We start from the raw sequence: 9,724 nt of genomic DNA, 5'->3' as shown, positions 1-9,724 counted from the left end.
ACTCAGCTACATCCCCCGACTCGAGACTTACAGCTTGTATAATCTAAAGAATAATCATTTTGGGTCTTTTTGTTAGAATCATTTTGTCAGATTATGTTGTATCTATTAATTTAACACTCCTCGGCCACTTGTGATTAACAAGCTCACTACCATTTACAGCATCATCAAAAAGCATCACCTGACTGACAAGTATTCAGGGGCTGATGATGCATTTAGTGTTAGAGAGCCATAAATCAGAGAAAGAGAGGTGGAGTGAATGAAGCGCAGATGTATGGGTGATGGCCTGTGTATATATCTACAGTAAATCAGTGATGTCATTTAAGCTACAGGTTGTTTACCCTGCTTATAGTTCAGAAGGCTTGGGTGAGGTTGTATTAACCCACAGTGTATTCTGAGAGAGAAGACTGGGGAAAAAAGTGAACCTTTTTATGGGATTTGTTGTTTTTTTCAAACTACTAACTCAAAGGCCAAGAGTGAGCTGTCATGCTTATACCTGTTGAAAATGTTGTCTAAATTATTCTCACTAGTTGGGTCTGCCTTGGACTTTTTAATTTGTCACAGGGCACCTTTTGAGTTTTCTAAGGCTGGTTTTGAATTGAGATCACAAATGAGCTGAGGTTGTACGCATTCACTCGGAAGCCCACCACCTGGAGAGTGCATAAGAAAATCCCCCGAGTCAGTCAGAGAGCCAGACTACCAGAACATGAGTCAATGTTGCATTTGTGCATGTATGTCCACGTGGTGTGTGCGTGTGGTTCCTGTGAATCATGTCAGCAGAAATGCATGAACAGTGGTGCCAGGAAGGCAGAAGAGAGAGAGCTAGGTGTGAAAGGAGGGGATGACAGCCTGAGCGAGAACATTCTAATATCCTCAGCCGCTGGCCCATCATATGGAAAGACGAGAGGGGAAGACGGAGCGATGGAGGAGATTAGGACAGAGGATTGGAGCGATAGTGGTTAAGTATTCCAAGTGGGAGGTTTCAGCAATGTCTTTTTATGGAATTATTAATAATAATTATGTACGTTTATATACAATAGAAGTCTTAAAGCCACCAGTGTGACCTCCTCCATTTGTTCTAACTTTAAAGTATGTCCTGTTGTTTACCTGTCTGTAAAAAAAAAAATATTTGAAATGTTTAGCAGATTATATCAGAAAGTACATTCCATTCCAGCAGACATTTCCGTTTGGAGGATCTTTGTCAAACTTTCCAGAAACAGCTTTCTGTTTTGTTTCTACAACCTGCTCTGGTTGTTTTCATGCATTTCTTAGAAATGTAGTCACTTTCTCAGGGAATATGATGATTAAACATGTAAATGCCTGCAGGTATTTTTTTTGAAAGTCTGATTGCCACAGAAATGTTAAACCAAACAGATCATAAGATCGAAATCTTCACCAGTGGAATTGAGTGCAGACTGTGAAGAAGTTGTCTATTCTATAATGATTTATTAATCTAAAACTTGTTATTGTTTTCATATTCAAGCAGGAGCTGAAACTGATTATCGATGATGTCAATAATAATGTATAAATGTCACATAAAATAAAACAACAATGTCTATTTTGTGCAGTTATCCATGACGTTGTCAGGATCACGCTCGGATGTGCACGTGTGTTGGCAGACTTGTTGATGAGGTCGTGTATATTAGGATGTGCTGAAATATGTGTCTTTGTGTGAATAATGCTCTGCAGTAAATGCTTCACCAGCTGTTTGCAGGTCGCTTCCACAGAGTTGTAAATGGTTGTTTGAATATCTTGCTGCATATGTAATGATTTCACAAGTAAAGGTGTTGCATTGATTTAAAAAAAGAGAGAAAAAAACGTCACTGGAGCTTATTTCTGTCTTTGGAAGTTCAGAAAGATCTCCAGCTGTCTGAGTTGTTGCTGGTTGGAATTAATCAAACTGGATTCAGGAGTGATGAAAGTTGTAGTAATTGAGGATGATTTGTTTCTAAATCATAATGGTTATAAGCTTGCTTGCATGTGCCAAACTCCACATGATGCATCTTTGTGGTTGGTTCTCAGCTGCTCTGGGAGACTCAACCTGTCAGCCAGCTATTGGAGGGAAGTTTCCTGCTCACACACATGATGATCGCATCAGTTTCTGCCATCAGCGGTATCACATTCATGGCAAAAGTCATATAGCTAACGTATGATTGTACTTTTTATCAACTCCATTGGAAATTGATGAGAAGGTAACTTTCTACTTTGGGAGGTTATTGTAATTCTTATTGTATCAGTGGAGCTTCTGTGCCATGGAGCTTTCTAATTTAACACTGCAGCAGTTTTATAATTGATATGGTTCATAAGGCATTGCAAAACATTTCTGTTTGTCGATGGAATGATTTCAGAGCAAACAGCAAATAGATGAAGCACGATAATGAAAACTTTGATCGTATGTCCTGCAAAGTGATGGATGTGTATAAAGCGTAAAACTATATTAAGTGGTAGCGATTGCCCTTTAACGCCTGACATCTAAAAATGTTAGCAATTACCAATGACCCAGCCTGACATTATACACACACACACACACACACACATCCCAGCATGTGTTACAGTAATGGGCAAATGGATTCCCTAAGAACCAAAGCTAATTAGCCCATCTTATTATGAGACATCCTAGTCTCTGCAGGGTACACGAGTAATGAGTGACAGAAGTATGCTGTGTGTGTGTGTGTGTGTGTGTGTGTGTGTGTGTGTGTGTGTGTGTGTGTGTGTGTGTGTGTGTGTGTGTGTGTGTGTGTGTGTTTGAGGGAGAGAGATTTCACTTTAGAGATAAAAAGTTAAATTATGGGTATCCAATGGCCCAACACACCTGAGAATGGTGTTGATTGATATGGCTGTAACATGTTGTGTGTCCTCATCTACACTGTCAGATGTCCAATAATGGTAAAACAGCCCCAAAAGAAATCTTTTTAAAAATTAAAATTTCTCATGAATCAAAATATTTACACTATTGTTGGATCACTGCAGTGAGCGTAGCTTCACCGGATACGTAAAAGTTTTTATAATTTGGTAAATACACTTATTTAATTATTAAGTTTTCTTACCAAGAGTTATAGTTGATGAAGAAAAATATAAAAGCTACAGCCAGCAGCCAGTAACAAATTAATCAGATGAGACATAATGTGTTAATTAAAGAACTTTTAAGGTGGATTTTGTTATCTTCAGATAGAGCCATCTCATCATATGACCTTCTCAACAAAGGAATGCGACTATGTGTATTTCCCAAAATCACCATAATTGAAATGTGTGTGTGAACATTGCAGGTTGATATTAACACTCTAAAGATTAGGAAATGCTAACTTTTTCTCAGCATGTCTCGACTGATTCATGAATCTTCAGAATTTCAAAGGTGTAGAACTGACATGTTAAACACTGTCCATTTATCTCATTGGACAGTGAGAGTAAGTGAGTGCAGCTGTTCAGATTGGAGCATCGTTCTTGCTCCATATGACACAATGCTGACACCCCTATGACCCTGTAACGGGTCTCCAGCTGGTCAGAACAAATGAGACAGCAGAGGCTAAAAACAGCACAGAACAGCAGCTGATCCTCTGCCTCGCTGGGAGCATCACGTTTCAGACAGGTTGACCTTATGTCAGACCTACAGAGGGTTTGCTTTTGCTAGTTTTATTTTTGAACATGTGGCACGATTGGCAATTGTTAGTGGTCACAACATATTTTGCAAAATAAACACAAATTCCTTAAATTCCTTATGTGCCTGTACAAGGAATCAAGTTTCACTTTTTTAAAAAGTGACATGTTTTTAGGAATAACATGTACTAAATGACATGTATAAATGAGGTTCTGGATGTTGTATGAACAAACCCCTCTGTAAAAACCTTCAGAATATATAGAGCATTGAAACTGGAAAGTTTGGTGTATGTAAGTGCTACTGAAGTGGAGATTTCTGGCTCAGAGTCTGAGAAGAAGGCCTTTAAATACTCTATATGTGTTGTAAAATACATTTTGCATTACTGGTGACTAAAGGGTTAAAAAGAAAAACTATCATCAACTACCATCATGAAACTGTCAGTTGAAAGAAGACTTTAACGTTAACTACTCATCTACTCTATAAATAAGATTTATAGAACATGTATAGTAAAACGTATGTATTATACATGCGATTGACTCAAACTAAACTTCTGTCTGTGTTGATTGAGGAGAAGAAATATAATATTTTATTGGAGATCAATGGCACAGAGAAATAAACTGCACAGGATCAATTTATTCTTGGTTATTGGTTGACAGAAGAAAAAGATTACATCATATATATATATGATACATTATATATAAATGTAAAACTATATATTCATTACGATGTCATTTATAATATATAATATATATAATTTTGAGGTCGTATGAATGAGGCAACTAGACATGAAGAATACTGGATCAAAAGCCGTCATCTGACTGTTGTATTTTAACTCAAATTTCATCACTGGCTGCATACTTCAATACACATTCAATTGATGTCGGACCACCAGTCTTGTCTTCATACAGTTTGCCTGAAGTGAGCTGTTTTATTCATACCACGGATCGCTTCAGCCAAGCAATCTGATGTATTAAAGACGGGATCCAACTGTGCTGTTAATCCCAATAAAACATGGCGATAGCTCGGCTTTACTGGTTGCTTTGCCAATTCCTGTGGTAACGTGGGAGCTGGTTAGTAATCTCTCTGTTTCTTTCCTGTCTTTGACTTATACAGTATACATTTACACTTTTCTGGAGATACGTATTATTGGCCTAAGGACATTCCTCGAGTGTTTTGAGCGCTGCCAGTCGGATGCAATAGGGACGAAATCAACCACAACCACAGGCCTTGGAGGGAAATGTGCAAATGATGAAGACTCTATGCTGTTTTTATATTCTGGTCTTGCCTTTAATCATATCGGTTTTAATCATATATTTGGCACCAGTTGTTTCATCTCTGGTTGGAACCATTCAAGCACCACATTCCAGATTTACCTATAATGTTGGAATTTGATGCATCTGGTGGTTTTAAACCAATTACCCCAAATCAAGAATGGCTTTTTTTTTGTCTTTGTAGCACTTGTGGTTATTTGACTAATCACAGTTTTATTTGGTAATATTCACAGCTAAAGCGCGATAAACTGAAATGTTGTGTTGAAACAGGGCTCACAGCAGGCAGGTTAATCTGGCCGTGGAGACATCAAAGATTGCTCGTGGGTCCATAGTTTGTTGGTCATATTTGGGTAAATTATCAAAATGGGATAAAGATGTTTCAATTAATTGACAAAGCTCATCAGCTTAGAAATAATCACCCAACAAAAATGATAATACTTAGCAACACCGGTCTTGTTTATTTAATCACCAGTGTCAGCTGAAAACAGCACTCTTGAAATCCACTATCTGATTGAACCACTATATATAAATAGTGTTTCACAAATGTATTTACAGTACTTGGAGAGCATATTGGCCTCTGTCATTTTGTTTTTTTCTAGAAAAACTGCATCATTTATGAATGGCTGACACATAGGCCATGGTACTGGGGTACCATCTGACTCACAAACTGGTTCTTATCCATTTCTTATCAAATCGTGACTCTGAGCTGAGGGAAAAGAGAGAGAGAGATGAGGAAAGGAGCATATTTTCTTCGTCTCCCTCTTTTTGGGTGAATTTCTTCAACACTGCCATGAACCTGGGATCATTTTTCTTTCCTTGATCATTTTCTTGAGGCTATTCGGGTATTTTCCTATAGCTGATGAACGCCATGTTGCCACCCATGAGGAGCTGGCAGTCTGAAACAAGGCCAGGGTGATAACTTGCTCCAATTAAGGAAGTAAAATGATGGATATGAACACACCGCAGGTATCTGGGTGCTGTGCAGTCCTAATACAGATCCCATCAGCCTCATCTGGAATCCCTCGTCATTACGCCGTTCACTTTTGTGTCTATTTTTTTCCCATTTATCACTTCTTCCATCCTGTAAACTTGTACATTTTGGAGGCCACTGTTAAAGCCAACTTCCCACCACACGTTTTTATAAAACCGTCAGATCGAACGTGCTGTCTTGTAATAGGGAATCTAGAAAGTTGCTGTGGTTTTCACACTACATGACCGGCAACAGGGGTCACACTCTACAAGATCTTTTACCTCGAGGAATCCCCAAAATACACTTTGTCTTGGAAACAAAAACTCAGGGCTAAAGTCGTGTATTGTGAACTAAAGGCATAACAGGATATTTCTTGCTATAGTTAGATAAGAGGATTGATACCACTCTCATGTTTGTCATTTGAATATAAGGCTATTGACAAAGGTTTATTAGCTTAGGTTAGCATTAAGAGCAGAGGCATTGTTCCCGGTCAAGAAATAGCCCCACGTGAAAACACAATATGTCATTTGTACACTCGAAACGAGAAAAAGTATATTAATCTTTTAGCTTTAGAGGTGCTGTGGGTTTTGTTACTTTGTTACAGGGCTAGTCAGCTGTTTCCATGTTCAGTCTTTATGCTGTTGGACGTTGAGAGGGGTTTTGATTTTCTAATCAAATTATCAGCAAGGAAGCAAATAAGTATATTTCCCCAAATTTAAAACTATACTGTATTTCATTAACGTGCAGTGTTAGGATTAAGGAAAGCAGATTGAGCTAAATTAAAGTTTTCATTTCATATCTCATGTTTGAATTATAGATATTTGAATCTGCTTAACAGGAAACATGTTGGTCTTAAAAGCACTAAAAATAGCAGCAACAGGTTTCCAGTGAGAGGCAGAGTAACGCTGCACTTAGGTGCCATCAGCAGCTCCACTTATGGACGCAATTTACTTTGCATCACAAAGCAATCCTGTTTAGAGGGCAAACCCACTAATAAGACAGAAACACTACAAAGGTCCTAAAATAGAAACAACAGGGTGAATTCAATGGAGCAGCAGACGCTCTTGTGGCGCTGTTCCTGTTGTGAGTCATAAGTGTTAGTTTTGTGTCTTGATGACGCGGACGGATGCGTGGGTGACAGTGGGGGAGGGATGGGTGGTGGGCGGGTGTTGGGGGGAGGGAGAGCAGCAGATGCATCGCTTGCGTTCCCCCAGACCCTCTTGTCATCCACTCAGTCTCGGCTTCATTCAGCTGGTTGTTGCTACGATACAACATGGGAGATGACACTCAATCTCAACACAAAGACAAACACACACAAGCTGTCACGTTTTTACACATTCTGAGATTTTTTGATAATATTTCTGAAACTATAGAAATGTCCGGCCCAAGTTTTCAACTTCGTCTTGAGTCAAACCAGAAACATTTAGCTGTGAACACTTGACAACTTGCTGCAGCAGTCAGCATATTATGATGGCCATTTGTTGGTCAAATGGAGAGCATGATGAGTTGTATTCTGGGTGATCAGGGCAGCTCTAGGCTCTCGGGTTCTCTTCATCGCATGTGGATGATGAGGAGGACAGGAGTTTGGGAGCTGGTGTAATCATCATGAAGCTCAGAGCACTCTCCCTCTGGTATTTCCTCTTCCCAAGCTGAAGGCCATTCAGTCTATAAAACCTTTATTTATGCCAAAAAAAAGCACAACTTCATAACCACACTGGGGAAACTAACTCTAAACTTGTACCCAGATATAAAAATGTATTAATTCAACATTGAGATATGGTCAGAGCGGTTTCTATGTCTGTGAGGTTAAAAAAAAATCAGCAGAGGTCACAGATTAAATGTTGAAAAATAGATATATTATATAAAGGCAAACGTTTTCAACATTTCATCAATGTCGTCTCAATCTACAACACGAGCAACACAATAAAAAACATTTGGGAATGTTTGGAAATATCTATTTTAAATACAGTACTGTGATGCATGCAACTTGTTTATGAAGGGAAATGATAAATAACATGTTGTTCAAATGCACAAATAAAATAAAAGGTCATGAAAACTAGTGGTTTCAATCCGGCATCAGTATAGATTCAAAGTTTCTGCCTGAAAATATTTCACCGGTGATTCATTTTTTTATCTTGTTATCTGGAAAGCTAAAAATATTATCTTGGAAAAACACATTTGTGTTTCCTAAATAAGACTTTGTTCAGTTGCTTCTCTTTGATGATGAAAAACCATTTCCGTGCAATTTCAACTCTCACTTTGAATCAGAAAATGCTAACGCAGCATTTTAAGATGTGAACTGTGAATGAAGGCATTTCCTGTCACTCCCAGAAGGGTGCCAATAAATAATAGGCTTCCTACGGTGACATGTTTCCTGTAACACCTGCTCTTTGAGAGTGATAGAGTGATCCTGTGCTCCCCTGGTTTCTCTTCAGCTCATCTGTAGCTTCACAATTGAACCCCCTTGCTGCAGCCTCGCTCGAAAACATTTGTCAGGCAGATTAATCAAAACCACAAACCCTAACACTGTTTCTGTCCAGAGCAAAACTTCTAAGACACAAGACAAATTCTCCCTCCACGAAGGGAAACCAAAAAGCAATTCCTTTGATCGTATTGCCCCTGAAAGTAACAAATGGGCTTGAAACCTGGCAGTCTCCGGGCAGCATTGGAAAACATCGAGGACATGGAGGGAAATGTATGTGTCTCCTTGTGAAGAGTTTCCAGCAACATAAGGAGACATTGATAAAAAAAAAAGCTCTGAGGCTCAGGGAGATGGAGCGGCCACGCTGACCAGTCAGTGTGACAGATACTCTACCCGTCGGCGTGTTTGCTGCTTCACTGCCACTTATCACAGAGCGGGAACTCGACTGGAGTGACTGCGCACATGGTGGAGACACTTGAAGAGACACATCACCAGGTGGGACAAAGTAAGTCTCAAATATTAGTGAGTCAAGTCTAAAGTCAAAACTTCACAAATTCGCCTGATTTAATTCCTTTTTAAATGTTCAAACAATGAGATACAATAACAATACAGAAATTGTTAATGGTTTTTCTTAGCCATAGAGGTGTGGCTCTAATGTCAGTCTGTTCAGCCTCTTCCCAAACACAGGGCGTTGAGTGAGTGAGACGCACCGCGATTTCAAGTGAGTACAATGTAAATTCATGCAGTGTCATATTTAGACGCTCAGAGAAAATGATCCAGGAGTACGATGACATATAGTTTAATAAACAATAAAAAACACATAGGTTGGGAGACGAGGTGGATGGGTCAAATTATATTTTTTCAATTTACAGCACACTGTTTCCTTCTAATTTAACTGTAATTTTTACAGAACAACAATATAGCCACCAAGTGTGAGAGGCCTTTCAGCAGCTCGGGAACCTCCAGAAACTTCTCATACACATGTGTAATAATCTGCTGTGAAAAATATTCGTAGTGATGAAAATGTGCCAATGTCACTTTGAACTGAAGGCCTGGATTTATAGGTTTACCGAAGCCTCGTTAAAAGACGCTGAGCTCTATTAATTGAGCTCTCCACAGACAGCTCCCTGTAGCTCAAATAGGTAGTCCATTGTGGAAGGTAAAGAGTGAAAAAGTAGGCCAAGGACTCTCACAGAAAATAGACTGTGACTCACTACAGGGCCAGATCGTCATGGGAGAGAATGTGGGTTAACAATAATTAAACTCAGTAAAAGCCTTTATCCCCATCATACTTTCTATACCGCTTCTAATAATCCCAGTCAGACAGAAAACACGTTTGTATCAAATTTCAAAAGTTGATCACACGCATTGTAAGTTGCTCAGTACTCTATTATGGAAACAAATGAATAAAAGCAAATGTTATTTTCGTTGACCTGCAGTGTCCCCATGTGGTGATAATTGGCACTGCA

General features: G+C 39.0%; 1 protein-coding gene across 1 annotated transcript in view; it reads right to left on the bottom strand.

The window, feature by feature from the left end:
- The window catches only part of selenon (selenoprotein N), a 132,349-nt gene that overhangs the window by 97,469 nt on the left and 25,156 nt on the right, over positions 1-9,724 (bottom strand). The gene's annotated exons all lie outside the window — the stretch shown is intronic.

Source organism: Pholis gunnellus (genome assembly GCF_910591455.1).
Source record: "Pholis gunnellus genome assembly, chromosome: 15".
NCBI classification, from domain to species: Eukaryota; Metazoa; Chordata; class Actinopteri; order Perciformes; family Pholidae; genus Pholis; species Pholis gunnellus.
The sequence above is the reverse complement of the archived record's forward strand: the minus strand, read 5'-3'. Positions and strand labels throughout refer to the sequence as shown.